Raw genomic sequence first — 18672 nt, forward strand, 5'->3', positions numbered from 1 at the left:
CACGGTGTCAGGACTCTCCCACTCCCCAGTACCTTCACCCAGGCGTAAGGAACAAAACAAAACAAAACAAAACAAACAAAACAAAACAAAACAAAACAAAACAAAACAAAACAAAACAAAACAAAACAAAACAAAACAAAATCTGGATGCAGGCTGCAACAAAGGAAGCACACAGAGGTGAAAACGTAAGGTTGACGGGAGCAACAAGCTCCCTGTTGCGACTGTCCAGGGGCGGCAATGGGAATTGGACGTTGGCCGTTAGGTGCGCGTAGCGTGTGTCCTTTTGGTTCTGGTTCTTCTTTACAAACCGGCATCTGTCCAGTTGGCTTTCCGGTTCATTACGTCCTCTGATGGCTTTACGATAAGCCTATCTTGCAATCAGATGCTTGCCTTGCCGTCCATCCATCCATCTATCTATCTATCTATGACTCTCGATATCTAACTCTCTTGCTTGCTATCGCTCCCCCAATGGTCAGTAGCATAGTAGCATAACAGCAGATCACGGACCACTGTCAATCAGGTGCTTGCCTTGCCGTCCATCCATCCATCCATCAATCTATCTATCTATCTATGACTCTCGATATCTAACTCTCTTGCTTGCTATCGCTCCCCCAATGGTCAGTAGCATAGTAGCATAACAGCAGGTCACGGACCACTGTCAATCAGGTGCTTGCCTTGCCGTCCATCCATCCATCCATCTATCTATCTATCTATCTATGACTCTCGATATCTAACTCTCTTGCTTGCTATCGCTCCCCCAATGGTCAGTAGCATAGTAGCATAACAGCAGATCACGGACCACTGTCAATCAGATGCTTGCCTTGCCGTCCATCCATCCATGTATCTATCTATCTATCTATCTATGACTCTCGATATCTAACTCTCTTGCTTGCTATCGCTCCCCCAATGGTCAGTAGCATAGTAGCATAACAGCAGATCACGGACCACTGTCAATCAGGTGCTTGCCTTGCCGTCCATCCATCCATCCATCCATCTATCTATCTATCTATCTATGACTCTCGATATCTAACTCTCTTGCTTGCTATCGCTCCCCCAATGGTCACGAATGTTGCATTCAACGACAAAGAAAATCGTGTGCTGGAAATGATTTCTGGCAACTGTGAAGGAACTGCACGACTGCAGCAACCGCAACACCCCTGTCTGTCTCTGTGGCGCAATCGGTCAGCGCGTTCGGCTGTTAACCGAAAGGATGGTGGTTCGAATCCACCCAGGGACGGCCCACTTTTCCCCCCGCCCCTTGTTATTGTTTCTACTTCTGGCGGTCAGTTTGCCAGACTGCGGCTACAGTAACCTTAAGCTGCTTGCTGCGGACGGCCATCTTGCAAAAATGTATCGAGGGTTTAGAAACTTCCTTTCCATTGCCTAGGCCAACATAAACCAAGGCACTGCTGGGAGTCGAACCCAGGGTTTCCTATTTACAAGACAGGCGCTTTGACCAACTAAGCCACGGTGTCAGGACTCTCCCACTCCCCAGTACCTTCACCCAGGTGTAAGGAACAAAACAAAACAAAACAAAACAAAACAAAACAAAACAAAACAAAACAAAACAAAACAAAACAAAACAAAACAAAACAAAACAAAACAAAACAAAACAAAACAAAACAAAATCTGGATGCAGGCTGCAACAAAGGAAGCACACAGAGGTGAAAACGTAAGGTTGACGGGAGCAACAAGCTCCCTGTTGCGACTGTCCAGGGGCGGCAATGGGAATTGGACGTTGGCCGTTAGGAGCGCGTAGCGCGTGTCCTTTGGGTTCTGGTTCTTCTTTACAAACCGGCATCTGTCCAGTTGGCTTTCCGGTTCATTACGTCCTCTGATGGCTTTACGATAAGCCTATCTTGCAATCAGATGCTTGCCTTGCTGTCCATCCATCCATCTATCTATCTATCTATGACTCTCGATATCTAACTCTCTTGCTTGCTATCGCTCCCCCAATGGTCAGTAGCATAGTAGCATAACAGCAGATCACGGACCACTGTCAATCAGGTGCTTGCCTTGCCGTCCATCCATCCATCCATCTATCTATCTATCTATCTATGACTCTCGATATCTAACTCTCTTGCTTGCTATCGCTCCCCCAATGGTCAGTAGCATAGTAGCATAACAGCAGGTCACGGACCACTGTCAATCAGGTGCTTGCCTTGCCGTCCATCCATCCATCCATCTATCTATCTATCTATCTATGACTCTCGATATCTAACTCTCTTGCTTGCTATCGCTCCCCCAATGGTCAGTAGCATAGTAGCATAACAGCAGATCACGGACCACTGTCAATCAGGTGCTTGCCTTGCCGTCCATCCATCCATGTATCTATCTATCTATCTATCTATCTATGACTCTCGATATCTAACTCTCTTGCTTGCTATCGCTCCCCCAATGGTCACGAATGTTGCATTCAACGACAAAGAAAATCGTGTGCTGGAAATGATTTCTGGCAACTGTGAAGGAACTGCACGACTGCAGCAACCGCAACACCCCCGTCTGTCTCTGTGGCGCAATCGGTCAGCGCGTTCGGCTGTTAACCGAAAGGATGGTGGTTCGAATCCACCCAGGGACGGCCCACTTTTCCCCCCGCCCCTTGTTATTGTTTCTACTTCTGGCGGTCAGTTTGCCAGACTGCGGCTACAGTAACCTTAAGCTGCTTGCTGCGGACGGCCATCTTGCAAAAATGTATCGAGGGTTTAGAAACTTCCTTTCCATTGCCTAGGCCAACATAAACCAAGGCACTGCTGGGAGTCGAACCCAGGGTTTCCTATTTACAAGACAGGCGCTTTGACCAACTAAGCCACGGTGTCAGGACTCTCCCACTCCCCAGTACCTTCACCCAGGTGTAAGGAGCAAAACAAAACAAAACAAAACAAAACAAAACAAAACAAAACAAAACAAAACAAAACAAAACAAAACAAAACAAAACAAAACAAAACAAAACAAAACAAAACAAAACAAAACAAAATCTGGATGCAGGCTGCAACAAAGGAAGCACACAGAGGTGAAAACGTAAGGTTGACGGGAGCAACAAGCTCCCTGTTGCGACTGTCCAGGGGCGGCAATGGGAATTGGACGTTGGCCGTTAGGAGCGCGTAGCGCGTGTCCTTTGGGTTCTGGTTCTTCTTTACAAACCGGCATCTGTCCAGTTGGCTTTCCGGTTCATTACGTCCTCTGATGGCTTTACGATAAGCCTATCTTGCAATCAGATGCTTGCCTTGCTGTCCATCCATCCATCTATCTATCTATCTATGACTCTCGATATCTAACTCTCTTGCTTGCTATCGCTCCCCCAATGGTCAGTAGCATAGTAGCATAACAGCAGATCACGGACCACTGTCAATCAGGTGCTTGCCTTGCCGTCCATCCATCCATCCATCTATCTATCTATCTATCTATGACTCTCGATATCTAACTCTCTTGCTTGCTATCGCTCCCCCAATGGTCAGTAGCATAGTAGCATAACAGCAGGTCACGGACCACTGTCAATCAGGTGCTTGCCTTGCCGTCCATCCATCCATCCATCTATCTATCTATCTATCTATGACTCTCGATATCTAACTCTCTTGCTTGCTATCGCTCCCCCAATGGTCAGTAGCATAGTAGCATAACAGCAGATCACGGACCACTGTCAATCAGGTGCTTGCCTTGCCGTCCATCCATCCATCCATCTATCTATCTATCTATCTATGACTCTCGATATCTAACTCTCTTGCTTGCTATCGCTCCCCCAATGGTCAGTAGCATAGTAGCATAACAGCAGGTCACGGACCACTGTCAATCAGGTGCTTGCCTTGCCGTCCATCCATCCATCCATCTATCTATCTATCTATCTATGACTCTCGATATCTAACTCTCTTGCTTGCTATCGCTTCCCCAATGGTCAGTAGCATAGTAGCATAACAGCAGATCACGGACCACTGTCAATCAGATGCTTGCCTTGCCGTCCATCCATCCATCTATCTATCTATCTATCTATGACTCTCGATATCTAACTCTCTTGCTTGCTATCGCTCCCCCAATGGTCACGAATGTTGCATTCAACGACAAAGAAAATCGTGTGCTGGAAATGATTTCTGGCAACTGTGAAGGAACTGCACGACTGCAGCAACCGCAACACCCCCGTCTGTCTCTGTGGCGCAATCGGTCAGCGCGTTCGGCTGTTAACCGAAAGGATGGTGGTTCGAATCCACCCAGGGACGGCCCACTTTTCCCCCCGCCCCTTGTTATTGTTTCTACTTCTGGCGGTCAGTTTGCCAGACTGCGGCTACAGTAACCTTAAGCTGCTTGCTGCGGACGGCCATCTTGCAAAAATGTATCGAGGGTTTAGAAACTTCCTTTCCATTGCCTAGGCCAACATAAACCAAGGCACTGCTGGGAGTCGAACCCAGCGTTTCCTATTTACAAGACAGGCGCTTTGACCAACTAAGCCACGGTGTCAGGACTCTCCCACTCCCCAGTACCTTCACCCAGGCGTAAGGAACAAAACAAAACAAAACAAAACAAAACAAAACAAAACAAAACAAAACAAAACAAAACAAAACAAAACAAAACAAAACAAAACAAAACAAAACAAAACAAAACAAAACAAAACAAAACAAAATCTGGATGCAGGCTGCAACAAAGGAAGCACACAGAGGTGAAAACGTAAGGTTGACGGGAGCAACAAGCTCCCTGTTGCGACTGTCCAGGGGCGGCAATGGGAATTGGACGTTGGCCGTTAGGTGCGCGTAGCGCGTGTCCTTTGGGTTCTGGTTCTTCTTTACAAACCGGCATCTGTCCAGTTGGCTTTCCGGTTCATTACGTCCTCTGATGGCTTTACGATAAGCCTATCTTGCAATCAGATGCTTGCCTTGCCGTCCATCCATCCATCTATCTATCTATCTATGACTCTCGATATCTAACTCTCTTGCTTGCTATCGCTCCCCCAATGGTCAGTAGCATAGTAGCATAACAGCAGATCACGGACCACTGTCAATCAGGTGCTTGCCTTGCCGTCCATCCATCCATCCATCTATCTATCTATCTATCTATCTATGACTCTCGATATCTAACTCTCTTCCTTGCTATCGCTCCCCCAATGGTCACGTATGTTGCATTCAACGACAAAGAAAATCGTGTGCTGGAAATGATTTCTGGCAACTGTGAAGGAACTGCACGACTGCAGCAACCACAACACCTCCGTCTGTTTCTGTGGCGCAATCGGTCAGCGCGTTCGGCTGTTAACCGAAAGGATGGTGGTTTGAATCCACCCAGGGACGGCCCAAATTTCCCCCCGCCCCTTGTTATTGTTTCTACTTCTGGCGGTCAGTTTGCCAGACTGCGGCTACAGTAACCTTAAGCTGCTTACTGCGGACGGCCATCTTGCAAAAATGTATCGAGGGTTTAGAAACTTCCTTTCCATTGCCTAGGCCAACATAAACCAAGGCACTGCTGGGAGTCGAACCCAGGGTTTCCTATTTACAAGACAGGCGCTTTGACCAACTAAGCCACGGTGTCAGGACTCTCCCACTCCCCAGTACCTTCACCCAGGCGTAAGGAACAAAACAAAACAAAACAAAACAAAACAAAACAAAACAAAACAAAACAAAACAAAACAAAACAAAACAAAACAAAACAAAACAAAACAAAACAAAACAAAATCTGGATGCAGGCTGCAACAAAGGAAGCACACAGAGGTGAAAACGTAAGGTTGACGGGAGCAACAAGCTCCCTGTTGCGACTGTCCAGGGGCGGCAATGGGAATTGGACGTTGGCCGTTAGGTGCGCGTAGCGCGTGTCCTTTGGGTTCTGGTTCTTCTTTACAAACCGGCATCTGTCCAGTTGGCTTTCCGGTTCATTACGTCCTCTGATGGCTTTACGATAAGCCTATCTTGCAATCAGATGCTTGCCTTGCCGTCCATCCATCCATCTATCTATCTATCTATCTATCTATGACTCTCGATATCTAACTCTCTTGCTTGCTATCGCTCCCCCAATGGTCAGTAGCATAGTAGCATAACAGCAGATCACGGACCACTGTCAATCAGGTGCTTGCCTTGCCGTCCATCCATCCATCCATCTATCTATCTATCTATCTATCTATGACTCTCGATATCTAACTCTCTTGCTTGCTATCGCTCCCCCAATGGTCAGTAGCATAGTAGCATAACAGCAGATCACGGACCACTGTCAATCAGGTGCTTGCCTTGCCGTCCATCCATCCATCCATCTATCTATCTATCTATGACTCTCGATATCTAACTCTCTTGCTTGCTATCGCTCCCCCAATGGTCAGTAGCATAGTAGCATAACAGCAGATCACGGACCACTGTCAATCAGGTGCTTGCCTTGCCGTCCATCCATCCATCCATCTATCTATCTATCTATCTATGACTCTCGATATCTAACTCTCTTCCTTGCTATCGCTCCCCCAATGGTCACGTATGTTGCATTCAACGACAAAGAAAATCGTGTGCTGGAAATGATTTCTGGCAACTGTGAAGGAACTGCACGACTGCAGCAACCACAACACCTCCGTCTGTTTCTGTGGCGCAATCGGTCAGCGCGTTCGGCTGTTAACCGAAAGGATGGTGGTTTGAATCCACCCAGGGACGGCCCAAATTTCCCCCCGCCCCTTGTTATTGTTTCTACTTCTGGCGGTCAGTTTGCCAGACTGCGGCTACAGTAACCTTAAGCTGCTTGCTGCGGACGGCCATCTTGCAAAAATGTATCGAGGGTTTAGAAACTTCCTTTCCATTGCCTAGGCCAACATAAACCAAGGCACTGCTGGGAGTCGAACCCAGGGTTTCCTATTTACAAGTCAGGCGCTTTGACCAACTAAGCCACGGTGTCAGGACTCTCCCACTCCCCAGTACCTTCACCCAGGCGTAAGGAACAAAACAAAACAAAACAAAACAACAAAACAAAACAAAACAAAACAAAACAAAACAAAATCTGGATGCAGGCTGCAACAAAGGAAGCACACAGAGGTGAAAACGTAAGGTTGACGGGAGCAACAAGCTCCCTGTTGCGACTGTCCAGGGGCGGCAATGGGAATTGGACGTTGGCCGTTAGGTGCGCGTAGCGCGTGTCCTTTGGGTTCTGGTTCTTCTTTACAAACCGGCATCTGTCCAGTTGGCTTTCCGGTTCATTACTTCCTCTGATGGCTTTACGATAAGCCTATCTTGCAATAAGATGCTTGCCTTGCCGTCCATCCATCCATCTATCTATCTATCTATCTATCTATCTATCTATGACTCTCGATATCTAACTCTCTTGCTTGCTATCGCTCCCCCAATGGTCAGTAGCATAGTAGCATAACAGCAGATCACGGACCACTGTCAATCAGGTGCTTGCCTTGCCGTCCATCCATCCATCCATCTATCTATCTATCTATCTATGACTCTCGATATCTAACTCTCTTGCTTGCTATCGCTCCCCCAATGGTCAGTAGCATAGTAGCATAACAGCAGATCACGGACCACTGTCAATCAGGTGCTTGCCTTGCCGTCCATCCATCCATCCATCTATCTATCTATCTATGACTCTCAATATCTAACTCTCTTGCTTGCTATCGCTCCCCCAATGGTCAGTAGCATAGTAGCATAACAGCAGGTCACGGACCACTGTCAATCAGGTGCTTGCCTTGCCGTCCATCCATCCATATATCTATCTATCTATCTTTCTATGACTCTCGATATCTAACTCTCTTGCTTGCTATCGCTCCCCCAATGGTCACGTATGTTGCATTCAACGACAAAGAAAATCGTGTGCTGGAAATGATTTCTGGCAACTGTGAAGGAACTGCACGACTGCAGCAACCGCAACACCTCCGTCTGTCTCTGTGGCGCAATCGGTCAGCGCGTTCGGCTGTTAACCGAAAGGATGGTGGATCGAATCCACCCAGGGTCGGCCCACTTTTCCCCCCGCCCCTTGTTATTGTTTCTACTTCTGGCGGTCAGTTTGCCAGACTGCGGCTACAGTAACCTTAAGCTGCTTGCTGCGGACGGCCATCTTGCAAAAATGTATCGAGGGTTTAGAAACTTCCTTTCCATTGCCTAGGCCAACATAAACCAAGGCACTGCTGGGAGTCGAACCCAGGGTTTCCTATTTACAAGACAGGCGCTTTGACCAACTAAGCCACGGTGTCAGGACTCTCCCACTCCCCAGTACCTTCACCCAGGCGTAAGGAACAAAACAAAACAAAACAAAACAAAACAAAACAAAACAAAACAAAACAAAACAAAACAAAACAAAACAAAACAAAACAAAACAAAACAAAACAAAACAAAACAAAATCTGGATGCAGGCTGCAACAAAGGAAGCACACAGAGGTGAAAACGTAAGGTTGACGGGAGCAACAAGCTCCCTGTTGCGACTGTCCAGGGGTGGCAATGGGAATTGGACGTTGGCCGTTAGGTGCGCGTAGCGCGTGTCCTTTGGGTTCTGGTTCTTCTTTACAAACCGGCATCTGTCCAGTTGGCTTTCCGGTTCATTACGTCCTCTGATGGCTTTACGATAAGCCTATCTTGCAATCAGATGCTTGCCTTGCCGTCCATCCATCCATCTATCTATCTATCTATGACTCTCGATATCTAACTCTCTTGCTTGCTATCGCTCCCCCAATGGTCAGTAGCATAGTAGCATAACAGCAGATCACGGACCACTGTCAATCAGGTGCTTGCCTTGCCGTCCATCCATCCATCCATCTATCTATCTATCTATCTATCTATGACTCTCGATATCTAACTCTCTTGCTTGCTATCGCTCCCCCAATGGTCAGTAGCATAGTAGCATAACAGCAGATCACGGACCACTGTCAATCAGGTGCTTGCCTTGCCGTCCATCCATCCATGTATCTATCTATCTATCTATCTATGACTCTCGATATCTAACTCTCTTGCTTGCTATCGCTCCCCCAATGGTCACGTATGTTGCATTCAACGACAAAGAAAATCGTGTGCTGGAAATGATTTCTGGCAACTGTGAAGGAACTGCACGACTGCAGCAACCGCAACACCTCCGTCTGTCTCTGTGGCGCAATCGGTCAGCGCGTTTGGCTGTTAACCGAAAGGATGGTGGTTCGAATCCACCCAGGGACGGCCCACTTTTCCCCCCGCCCCTTGTTATTGTTTCTACTTCTGGCGGTCAGTTTGCCAGACTGCGGCTACAGTAACCTTAAGCTGCTTGCTGCGGACGGCCATCTTGCAAAAATGTATCGAGGGTTTAGAAACTTCCTTTCCATTGCCTAGGCCAACATAAACCAAGGCACTGCTGGGAGTCGAACCCAGGGTTTCCTATTTACAAGACAGGCGCTTTGACCAACTAAGCCACGGTGTCAGGACTCTCCCACTCCCCAGTACCTTCACCCAGGCGTAAGGAACAAAACAAAACAAAACAAAACAAAACAAAACAAAACAAAACAAAACAAAACAAAACAAAACAAAACAAAACAAAACAAAATCTGGATGAAGGCTGCAACAAAGGAAGCACACAGAGGTGAAAACGTAATTTTGACGGGAGCAACAAGCTCCCTGTTGCGACTGTCCAGGGGCGGCAATGGGAATTGGACGTTGGCCGTTAGGTGCGCGTAGCGCGTGTCCTTTGGGTTCTGGTTCTTCTTTACAAACCGGCATCTGTCCAGTTGGCTTTCCGGTTCATTACGTCCTCTGATGGCTTTACGATAAGCCTATCTTGCAATCAGATGCTTGCCTTGCCGTCCATCCATCCATCTATCTATCTATCTATGACTCTCGATATCTAACTCTCTTGCTTGCTATCGCTCCCCCAATGGTCAGTAGCATAGTAGCATAACAGCAGATCACGGACCACTGTCAATCAGGTGCTTGCCTTGCCGTCCATCCATCCATCCATCTACCTATCTATCTATCTATGACTCTCGATATCTAACTCTCTTGCTTGCTATCGCTCCCCCAATGGTCAGTAGCATAGTAGCATAACAGCAGGTCACGGACCACTGTCAATCAGGTGCTTGCCTTGCCGTCCATCCATCCATCCATCTATCTATCTATCTATCTATGACTCTCGATATCTAACTCTCTTGCTTGCTATCGCTCCCCCAATGGTCAGTAGCATAGTAGCATAACAGCAGATCACGGACCACTGTCAATCAGGTGCTTGCCTTGCCGTCCATCCATCCATGTATCTATCTATCTATCTATCTATGAATCTCGATATCTAACTCTCTTGCTTGCTATCGCTCCCCCAATGGTCACGTATGTTGCATTCAACGACAAAGAAAATCGTGTGCTGGAAATGATTTCTGGCAACTGTGAAGGAACTGCACGACTGCAGCAACTGCAGCACCTCCGTCTGTCTCTGTGGCGCAATCGGTCAGCTCGTTCGGCTGTTAACCGAAAGGATGGTAATTCGAATCCACCCAGGGACGGCCCGCTTTTCCCCCCGCCCCTTGTTATTGTTTCTACTTCTGGCGGTCAGTTTGCCAGACTGCGGCTACAGTAACCTTAAGCTGCTTGCTGCGGACGGCCATCTTGCAAAAATGTATTGAGGGTTTAGAAACTTCCTTTCCATTGCCTAGGCCAACATAAACCAAGGCACTGCTGGGAGTCGAACCCAGGGTTTTCTATTTACAAGACAGGCGCTTTGACCAACTAAGCCATGGTGTCAGGACTCTCCCACTCCCCAGTACCTTCACCCAGGCGTAAGGAACAAAACAAAACAAAACAAAACAAAACAAAACAAAACAAAACAAAACAAAACAAAACAAAACAAAACAAAACAAAACAAAACAAAACAAAACAAAACAAAACAAAATCTGGATGCAGGCTGCAACAAAGGAAGCACACAGAGGTGAAAACGTAAGGTTGACGGGAGCAACAAGCTCCCTGTTGCGACTGTCCAGGGGCGGCAATGGGAATTGGACGTTGGCCGTTAGGTGCGCGTAGTGCGTGTCCTTTGGGTTCTGGTTCTTCTTTACAAACCGGCATCTGTCCAGTTGGCTTTCCGGTTCATTACGTCCTCTGATGGCTTTACGATAAGCCTATCTTGCAATCAGATGCTTGCCTTGCCGTCCATCCATCCATCTATCTATCTATCTATCTATCTATCTATCTATGACTCTCGATATCTAACTCTCTTGCTTGCTATCGCTCCCCCAATGGTCAGTAGCATAGTAGCATAACAGCAGATCACGGACCACTGTCAATCAGGTGCTTGCCTTGCCGTCCATCCATCCATCCATCTATCTATCTATCTATCTATGACTCTCGATATCTAACTCTCTTGCTTGCTATCGCTCCCCCAATGGTCAGTAGCATAGTAGCATAACAGCAGATCACGGACCACTGTCAATCAGGTGCTTGCCTTGCCGTCCATCCATCCATCCATCTATCTATCTATCTATCTATGACTCTCGATATCTAACTCTCTTGCTTGCTATCGCTCCCCCAATGGTCAGTAGCATAGTAGCATAACAGCAGATCACGGACCACTGTCAATCAGGTGCTTGCCTTGCCGTCCATCCATCCATCCATCTATCTATCTATCTATCTATCTATGACTCTCGATATCTAACTCGCTTGCTTGCTATCGCTCCCCCAATGGTCAGTAGCATAGTAGCATAACAGCAGATCACGGACCACTGTCAATCAGGTGCTTGCCTTGCCGTCCATCCATCCATGTATCTATCTATCTATCTATCTATGACTCTCGATATCTAACTCTCTTGCTTGCTATCGCTCCCCCAATGGTCACGTATGTTGCATTCAACGACAAAGAAAATCGTGTGCTGGAAATGATTTCTGGCAACTGTGAAGGAACTGCACGACTGCAGCAACCGCAACACCTCCGTATGTCTCTGTGGCGCAATCGGTCAGCGCGTTCGGCTGTTAACCGAAAGGATGGTGGTTCGAATCCACCCAGGGACGGCCCACTTTTCCCCCCGCCCCTTGTTATTGTTTCTACTTCTGGCGGTCAGTTTGCCAGACTGCGGCTACAGTAACCTTAAGCTGCTTGCTGCGGACGGCCATCTTGCAAAAATGTATCGAGGGTTTAGAAACTTCCTTTCCATTGCCTAGGCCAACATAAACCAAGGCACTGCTGGGAGTCGAACCCAGGGTTTCCTATTTACAAGACAGGCGCTTTGACCAACTAAGCCACGGTGTCAGGACTCTCCCGCTCCCCAGTACCTTCACCCAGGCGTAAGGAACAAAACAAAACAAAACAAAACAAAACAAAACAAAACAAAACAAAACAAAACAAAACAAAACAAAACAAAACAAAACAAAACAAAACAAAACAAAACAAAACAAAATCTGGATGCAGGCTGCAACAAAGGAAGCACACAGAGGTGAAAACGTAAGGTTGACGGGAGCAACAAGCTCCCTGTTGCGACTGTCCAGGGGCGGCAATGGGAATTGGACGTTGGCCGTTAGGTGCGCGTAGCGCGTGTCCTTTGGGTTCTGGTTCTTCTTTACAAACCGGCATCTGTCCAGTTGGCTTTCCGGTTCATTACGTCCTCTGATGGCTTTACGATAAGCCTATCTTGCAATCAGATGCTTGCCTTGCCGTCCATCCATCCATCTATCTATCTATCTATCTATCTATGACTCTCGATATCTAACTCTCTTGCTTGCTATCGCTCCCCCAATGGTCAGTAGCATAGTAGCATAACAGCAGATCACGGACCACTGTCAATCAGGTGCTTGCCTTGCCGTCCATCCATCCATCCATCTATCTATCTATCTATCTATGACTCTCGATATCTAACTCTCTTGCTTGCTATCGCTCCCCCAATGGTCAGTAGCATAGTAGCATAACAGCAGATCACGGACAACTGTCAATCAGGTGCTTGCCTTGCCGTCCATCCATCCATCCATCTTTCTATCTATCTATCTATCTATCTATGACTCTCGATATCTAACTCGCTTGCTTGCTATCGCTCCCCCAATGGTCAGTAGCATAGTAGCATAACAGCAGATCACGGACCACTGTCAATCAGGTGCTTGCCTTGCCGTCCATCCATCCATGTATCTATCTATCTATCTATCTATGACTCTCGATATCTAACTCTCTTGCTTGCTATCGCTCCCCCAATGGTCACGTATGTTGCATTCAACGACAAAGAAAATCGTGTGCTGGAAATGATTTCTGGCAACTGTGAAGGAACTGCACGACTGCAGCAACCGCAACACCTCCGTCTGTCTCTGTGGCGCAATCGGTCAGCGCGTTCGGCTGTTAACCGAAAGGATGGTGGTTCGAATCCACCCAGGGACGGCCCACTTTTCCCCCCGCCCCTTGTTATTGTTTCTACTTCTGGCGGTCAGTTTGCCAGACTGCGGCTACAGTAACCTTAAGCTGCTTGCTGCGGACAGCCATCTTGCAAAAATGTATCGAGGGTTTAGAAACTTCCTTTCCATTGCCTAGGCCAACATAAACCAAGGCACTGCTGGGAGTCGAACCCAGGGTTTCCTATTTACAAGACAGGCGCTTTGACCAACTAAGCCACGGTGTCAGGACTCTCCCACTCCCCAGTACCTTCACCCAGGCGTAAGGAACAAAACAAAACAAAACAAAACAAAACAAAACAAAACAAAACAAAACAAAACAAAACAAAACAAAACAAAACAAAACAAAACAAAACAAAACAAAACAAAACAAAACAAAACAAAACAAAACAAAATCTGGATGCAGGCTGCAACAAAGGAAGCACACAGAGGTGAAAACGTAAGGTTGACGGGAGCAACAAGCTCCCTGTTGCGACTGTCCAGGGGCGGCAATGGGAATTGGACGTTGGCCGTTAGGTGCGCGTAGCGCGTGTCCTTTGGGTTCTGGTTCTTCTTTACAAACCGGCATCTGTCCAGTTGGCTTTCCGGTTCATTACGTCCTCTGATGGCTTTACGATAAGCCTATCTTGCAATCAGATGCTTGCCTTGCCGTCCATCCATCCATCTATCTATCTATCTATCTATCTATGACTCTCGATATCTAACTCTCTTGCTTGCTATCGCTCCCCCAATGGTCAGTAGCATAGTAGCATAACAGCAGATCACGGACCACTGTCAATCAGGTGCTTGCCTTGCCGTCCATCCATCCATCCATCTATCTATCTATCTATCTATGACTCTCGATATCTAACTCTCTTGCTTGCTATCGCTCCCCCAATGGTCAGTAGCATAGTAGCATAACAGCAGATCACGGACAACTGTCAATCAGGTGCTTGCCTTGCCGTCCATCCATCCATCCATCTTTCTATCTATCTATCTATCTATCTATGACTCTCGATATCTAACTCGCTTGCTTGCTATCGCTCCCCCAATGGTCAGTAGCATAGTAGCATAACAGCAGATCACGGACCACTGTCAATCAGGTGCTTGCCTTGCCGTCCATCCATCCATGTATCTATCTATCTATCTATCTATGACTCTCGATATCTAACTCTCTTGCTTGCTATCGCTCCCCCAATGGTCACGTATGTTGCATTCAACGACAAAGAAAATCGTGTGCTGGAAATGATTTCTGGCAACTGTGAAGGAACTGCACGACTGCAGCAACCGCAACACCTCCGTCTGTCTCTGTGGCGCAATCGGTCAGCGCGTTCGGCTGTTAACCGAAAGGATGGTGGTTCGAATCCACCCAGGGACGGCCCACTTTTCCCCCCGCCCCTTGTTATTGTTTCTACTTCTGGCGGTCAGTTTGCCAGACTGCGGCTACAGTAACCTTAAGCTGCTTGCTGCGGACGGCCATCTTGCAAAAATGTATCTAGGGTTTAGAAACTTCCTTTCCATTGCCTAGGCCAACATAAACCAAGGCACTGCTGGGAGTCGAACCCAGGGTTTCCTATTTACAAGACAGGCGCTTTGACCAACTAAGCCACGGTGTCAGGACTCTCCCACTCCCCAGTACCTTCACCCAGGCGTAAGGAACAAAACAAAACAAAACAAAACAAAACAAAACAAAACAAAACAAAACAAAACAAAACAAAACAAAACAAAACAAAACAAAACAAAACAAAACAAAACAAAACAAAACAAAACAAAATCTGGATGCAGGCTGCAACAAAGGAAGCAAACAGAGGTGAAAACGTAAGGTTGACGGGAGCAACAAGCTCCCTGTTGCGACTGTCCAGGGGCGGCAATGGGAATTGGACGTTGGCCGTTAGGTGCGCGTAGCGTGTGTTCTTTGGGTTCTGGTTCTTCTTTACAAACCGGCATCTGTCCAGTTGGCTTTCCGGTTCATTACGTCCTCTGATGGCTTTACGATAAGCCTATCTTGCAATCAGATGCTTGCCTTGCCGTCCATCCATCCATCCATCTATCTATCTATCTATCTATGACTCTCGATATCTAACTCTCTTTACTGCTATCGCTCCCCCAATGGTCAGTAGCATAGTAGCATAACAGCAGATCACGGACCACTGTCAATCAGGTGCTTGCCTTGCCGTCCATCCATCCATCCATCTATCTATCTATCTATCTATGACTCTCGATATCTAACTCTCTTGCTTGCTATCGCTCCCCCAATGGTCAGTAGCATAGTAGCATAACAGCAGATCACGGACCACTGTCAATCAGGTGCTTGCCTTGCCGTCCGTCCATCCATCCATCCATCTAACTATCTATCTATCTATCTATGACTCTCGATATCTAACTCTCTTGCTTGCTATCGCTCCCCCAATGGTCAGTAGCATAGTAGCATAACAGCAGATCACGGACCACTGTCAATCAGGTGCTTGCCTTGCCGTCCATCCATCCATCCATCTATCTATCTATCTATCTATGACTCTCGATATCTAACTCTCTTGCTTGCTATCGCTCCCCCAATGGTCAGTAGCATAGTAGCATAACAGCAGATCACGGACCACTGTCAATCAGGTGCTTGCCTTGCCGTCCATCCATCCATCCATCTTTCTATCTATCTATCTATCTATCTATGACTCTCGATATCTAACTCGCTTGCTTGCTATCGCTCCCCCAATGGTCAGTAGCATAGTAGCATAACAGCAGATCACGGACCACTGTCAATCAGGTGCTTGCCTTGCCGTCCATCCATCCATGTATCTATCTATCTATCTATCTATGACTCTCGATATCTAACTCTCTTGCTTGCTATCACTCCCCCAATGGTCACGTATGTTGCATTCAACGACAAAGAAAATCGTGTGCTGGAAATTATTTCTGGCAACTGTGAAGGAACTGCACGACTGCAGCAAATGCAACACCTCCGTCTGTCTCTGTGGCGCAATCGGTCAGCGCGTTCGGCTGTTAACCGAAAGGATGGTGGTTCGAATCCACCCAGGGACGCCCACTTTTCCCCCCGCCCCTTGTTATTGTTTCTACTTCTGGCGGTCAGTTTGCCAGACTGCGGCTACAGTAACCTTAAGCTGCTTGCTGCGGACGGCCATCTTGCAAAAATGTATCTAGGGTTTAGAAACTTCCTTTCCATTGCCTAGGCCAACATAAACCAAGGCACTGCTGGGAGTCGAACCCAGGGTTTCCTATTTACAAGACAGGCGCTTTGACCAACTAAGCCACGGTGTCAGGACTCTCCCACTCCCCAGTACCTTCACCCAGGCGTAAGGAACAAAACAAAACAAAACAAAACAAAACAAAACAAAACAAAACAAAACAAAACAAAACAAAACAAAACAAAACAAAACAAAACAAAACAAAACAAAACAAAACAAAACAAAACAAACAAAATCTGGATGCAGGCTGCAACAAAGGAAGCACACAGAGGTGAAAACGTAAGGTTGACGGGAGCAACAAGCTCCCTGTTGCGACTGTCCAGGGGCGGCAATGGGAATTGGACGTTGGCCGTTAGGTGCGCGTAGCGCGTGTCCTTTGGGTTCTGGTTCTTCTTTACAAACCGGCATCTGTCCAGTTGGCTTTCCGGTTCATTACGTCCTCTGATGGCTTTACGATAAGCCTATCTTGCAATCAGATGCTTGCCTTGCCGTCCATCCATCCATCCATCCATCTATCTATCTATCTATGACTCTCGATATCTAACTCTCTTGCTTGCTATCGCTCCCCCAATGGTCAGTAGCATAGTAGCATAACAGCAGATCACGGACCACTGTCAATCAGGTGCTTGCCTTGCCGTCCATCCATCCATCCATCTATCTATCTATCTATCTATGACTCTCGATATCTAACTCTCTTGCTTGCTATCGCTCCCCCAATGGTCAGTAGCATAGTAGCATAACAGCAGATCACGGACCACTGTCAATCAGGTGCTTGCCTTGCCGTCCATCCATCCATCCATCTATCTATCTATCTATCTATGACTCTCGATATCTAACTCTCTTGCTTGCTATCGCTCCCCCAATGGTCAGTAGCATAGTAGCATAACAGCAGATCACGGACCACTGTCAATCAGGTGCTTGCCTTGCCGTCCATCCATCCATCCATCTATCTATCTATCTATCTATGACTCTCGATATCTAACTCTCTTGCTTGCTATCGCTCCCCCAATGGTCAGTAGCATAGTAGCATAACAGCAGATCACGGACCACTGTCAATCAGGTGCTTGCCTTGCCGTCCATCCATCCATCCATCTTTCTATCTATCTATCTATCTATCTATGACACTCGATATCTAACTCACTTGCTTGTTATCGCTCCCCCAATGGTCAGTAGCATAGTAGCATAACAGCAGATCACGGACCACTGTCAATCAGGTGCTTGCCTTGCCGTCCATCCATCCATGTATCTATCTATCTATCTATCTATGACTCTCGATATCTAACTCTCTTGCTTGCTATCGCTCCCCCAATGGTCACGTATGTTGCATTCAACGACAAAGAAAATCGTGTGCTGGAAATGATTTCTGGCAACTGTGAAGGAACTGCACGACTGCAGCAACCGCAACACCTCCGTCTGTCTCTGTGGCGCAATCGGTGAGCGCGTTCGGCTGTTAATCGAAAGGATGGTGATTCGAATCCACCCAGGGACGGCCCACTTTTCCCCCCGCCCCTTGTTATTGTTTTTACTTCGGGCGGTCAGTTTGCCAGACTGCGGCTACAGTAACCTTAAGCTGCTTGCTGCGGACGGCCATCTTGCAAAAATGTATCGAGGGTTTAGAAACTTCCTTTCCATTGCCTAGGCCAACATAAACCAAGGCACTGCTGGGAGTCGAACCCAGGGTTTCCTATTTACAAGACAGGCGCTTTGACCAACTAAGCCACGGTGTCAGGACTCTCCCACTCCCCAGTACCTTCACCCAGGCGTAAGGAACAAAACAAAACAAAACAAAACAAAACAAAACAAAACAAAACAAAACAAAACAAAACAAAACAAAACAAAACAAAACAAAACAAAACAAAACAAAATCTGGATGCAGGCTGCAACAAAGGAAGCACACAGAGGTGAAAACGTAAGGTTGACGGGAGCAACAAGCTCCCTGTTGCGACTGTCCAGGGGCGGCAATGGGAATTGGACGTTGGCCGTTAGGTGCGCGTAGCGCGTGTCCTTTGGGTTCTGGTTCTTCTTTACAAACCGGCATCTGTCCAGTTGGCTTTCCGGTTCATTACGTCCTCTGATGGCTTTACGATAAGCCTATCTTGCAATCAGATGCTTGCCTTGCCGTCCATCCATCCATCCATCCATCTATCTATCTATCTATGACTCTAGATATCTAACTCTCTTGCTTGCTATCGCTCCCCCAATGGTCAGTAGCATAGTAGCATAACAGCAGATCACGGACC

At 47.2% G+C, this 18672-nt stretch overlaps 12 non-coding genes across 12 annotated transcripts; all 12 read left to right on the top strand.

Annotated features, from left to right (window-relative positions):
- The first annotated feature begins 1163 nt into the window (after positions 1 to 1163).
- On the top strand, positions 1164 to 1237 carry trnan-guu (transfer RNA asparagine (anticodon GUU)). Its single transcript has one exon. It is a non-coding gene; the product is annotated as a tRNA-Asn (tRNA).
- A 1267-nt stretch (positions 1238 to 2504) lies between these two features.
- On the top strand, positions 2505 to 2578 carry trnan-guu (transfer RNA asparagine (anticodon GUU)). Its single transcript has one exon. It is a non-coding gene; the product is annotated as a tRNA-Asn (tRNA).
- Positions 2579 to 4134: 1556 nt separating this feature from the next.
- Positions 4135 to 4208, top strand: trnan-guu (transfer RNA asparagine (anticodon GUU)). Its single transcript has one exon. It is a non-coding gene; the product is annotated as a tRNA-Asn (tRNA).
- Positions 4209 to 5193: 985 nt separating this feature from the next.
- On the top strand, positions 5194 to 5267 carry trnan-guu (transfer RNA asparagine (anticodon GUU)). Its single transcript has one exon. It is a non-coding gene; the product is annotated as a tRNA-Asn (tRNA).
- Positions 5268 to 6528: 1261 nt separating this feature from the next.
- Positions 6529 to 6602, top strand: trnan-guu (transfer RNA asparagine (anticodon GUU)). The gene has a single exon. It is a non-coding gene; the product is annotated as a tRNA-Asn (tRNA).
- Positions 6603 to 7825: 1223 nt separating this feature from the next.
- Positions 7826 to 7899, top strand: trnan-guu (transfer RNA asparagine (anticodon GUU)). The gene has a single exon. It is a non-coding gene; the product is annotated as a tRNA-Asn (tRNA).
- A 1116-nt stretch (positions 7900 to 9015) lies between these two features.
- On the top strand, positions 9016 to 9089 carry trnan-guu (transfer RNA asparagine (anticodon GUU)). Its single transcript has one exon. It is a non-coding gene; the product is annotated as a tRNA-Asn (tRNA).
- Positions 9090 to 11820: 2731 nt separating this feature from the next.
- On the top strand, positions 11821 to 11894 carry trnan-guu (transfer RNA asparagine (anticodon GUU)). The gene has a single exon. It is a non-coding gene; the product is annotated as a tRNA-Asn (tRNA).
- Positions 11895 to 13168: 1274 nt separating this feature from the next.
- Positions 13169 to 13242, top strand: trnan-guu (transfer RNA asparagine (anticodon GUU)). The gene has a single exon. It is a non-coding gene; the product is annotated as a tRNA-Asn (tRNA).
- Positions 13243 to 14536: 1294 nt separating this feature from the next.
- trnan-guu (transfer RNA asparagine (anticodon GUU)) lies at positions 14537 to 14610 on the top strand. Its single transcript has one exon. It is a non-coding gene; the product is annotated as a tRNA-Asn (tRNA).
- Positions 14611 to 16194: 1584 nt separating this feature from the next.
- trnan-guu (transfer RNA asparagine (anticodon GUU)) lies at positions 16195 to 16268 on the top strand. The gene has a single exon. It is a non-coding gene; the product is annotated as a tRNA-Asn (tRNA).
- A 1579-nt stretch (positions 16269 to 17847) lies between these two features.
- On the top strand, positions 17848 to 17921 carry trnan-guu (transfer RNA asparagine (anticodon GUU)). Its single transcript has one exon. It is a non-coding gene; the product is annotated as a tRNA-Asn (tRNA).
- The last annotated feature ends 751 nt before the right edge of the window (positions 17922 to 18672 follow it).

Source organism: Amia ocellicauda, chromosome 2, assembly GCF_036373705.1.
Source record: "Amia ocellicauda isolate fAmiCal2 chromosome 2, fAmiCal2.hap1, whole genome shotgun sequence".
In the NCBI taxonomy this organism is placed as follows: Eukaryota; Metazoa; Chordata; class Actinopteri; order Amiiformes; family Amiidae; genus Amia; species Amia ocellicauda.